We start from the raw sequence: 2,176 nt of genomic DNA on the forward strand, positions 1-2,176 counted from the left end.
TTCAGATGTAGTTTTGTTTCTCCTTTGTATATTTTTACCCAAACCCACCATCCCACTTAACCTTCTTTCCTTCTTTTACTTTGTTTTCACATATAAGTTCATTCTTTATCTTAGTAATAATAAAAATTACAATAGTAAAGAATCAGATCTACTAAGAAAAACAAGAGAGCAAGTGAGTGAGAGCATGAAACGAGGAGAAAAGAGTAAGAGAGAGGGGGAGGAAGAGCATGGGACCTATCTCTCTCCCTTATTCTCTCTCTTCCTCCCCCTCTCTCTCACTCATTTGCTCAAATGCTCTCTTCTTTCTCAAATTCAAGTCTTGTGCTCCCATGCTCTTCCTCCCCCCTCTCTCTTACTCTTTTCTCCTCGTTTCATGCTCTCACTCACTTGCTCTCTTGTTTTTCTTAGTAGATCTGATTCTTTACTATTGTAATTTTTATTATTACTAAGATAAAGAATGAACTTATATGTGAAAACAAAGTAAAAGAAGGAAAGAAGGTTAAGTGGGATGGTGGGTTTGGGTAAAAATATTCAAAGGAGAAACAAAACTACATCTGAAAGGTTAGGAAAAGGATAATATATTCAACAAATACGTCAAAAAACACAATAAACTACATCTGGAAGGTTAGGTTAAGGGGTTGGGGAATACGAATAAATAAATAATAACAAACATAATAAATACAACTTATGAGCAACTTGATGAACTTTAACAAATAACCCTTGATCTGCAAAAATGGCCATTTGAGAAATTTGCCCTTGAAACGAGTAAATTCCCATATATAACAAAAATCTTTGAAATGGTTAAACTCCCATTCTTAAACAAATAACACTTGAAATGCAAAAATGCCCATTTGAGAAATTAACCCTTGAAATGAGTAAATGAATATGAGACAATGATTGACGAAACACAAAAGACAAGCAGGAACAATTATGTAAGTTAGATCATGGCTGGTTTGGAATAGATAAGTTAGGATACAGCAGTTTGGGAATGTAGATTAAGTTAGGTAAAGCAAGTTAGGTTACTTTAGGATAGGTAAGATAAGTTATGTAAGTTAGGTTGTGCAGGTTAAGTTAAGTAAGATAGGTAATGTAAGGTAAGTCCTGTTAGGATAGGTAAAGTTAGGTTATGCAGGTTAAGTTAGGTACGATAGGTAAAGGTAAGGTAAGTTAAGTTAGGATAGGTAAAGTCAGGTTTAGGAACGTTACGCTAACTAAGCAACATTGGGTGGAGAGGATAGGTTACGTAGGATTTGGGCAGTGTAGTTCTGAGAACAGTTTTAGGGTAAAGTGACTAAGAAAATATATTTTAACAGAAGCGCCGGTATGGTATGAAAAGCTGAACTAGTTACATTTTGGAGAGAAATTTTATGACTGAAGATGTCTTGAAGAATAACATGATGGACGGAGAGTTTCTTTGATGAACGAATGTGTCTTAGAGAACAACTTTTTGGTGAACGAAGGTGAATTAGAGATCTCTTTGAGGATTCTGAGAATAACTTTGATCAACGAAGATGGATTGGAAAGTTTCTCTAGTAGACGAAGGTGCCTTAGAGATTAACTTTTATGATTTAGAGAACAACATTGATGTCTTAGAGATTAACTTTTATGATTTAGAGAACAACATTGATGTCTTAGAGAACAACATTGATGTCTTAGAGAACAACTTTGATGAACAAAGATGTCTTAGAAAGCTTCTCTGATGAACGAAAAGTTACTTAGAGAATAACTTTGATGACTGTATTTAACTTTTTGATGGCTCTGAGGTCGGTTTTGTTGAACGAGGATGTCTCAGAAGGCTTCTTTGAATAACGAAGGTGAGTCTGAGAATAACTTTTGATGACTCTGATGACTTTGTTGTCTTAGAGAATAACTTTGAGAGCTTAGAGAATGTCTTTGATGAACGGAAGGTTACTTAGAGAATAACATATCTTGACTGAGAATAACTTTTGATAGCTCTTAGAGAATAACTTTAGTTGTCTCTGAGAATAACTTTTATGAACGAAGATGTCTGAGATTGACTTTGACGTCTCTTGGAATAACTTTGTGGACATGAGAATATCTTTGGATAACTCTGAGATTAACTTTGATGTCTTTGAAACAACTTTGATGAACGAGAGTGAGTTAGAGATTACCTTTGTTAACTCTGAATCAACTTTGATGAACAAAAGTGAGTTAG

The sequence above is a fragment of the Procambarus clarkii genome, chromosome 7 (assembly GCF_040958095.1).
Source record: "Procambarus clarkii isolate CNS0578487 chromosome 7, FALCON_Pclarkii_2.0, whole genome shotgun sequence".
NCBI lineage: Eukaryota > Metazoa > Arthropoda > Malacostraca > Decapoda > Cambaridae > Procambarus > Procambarus clarkii.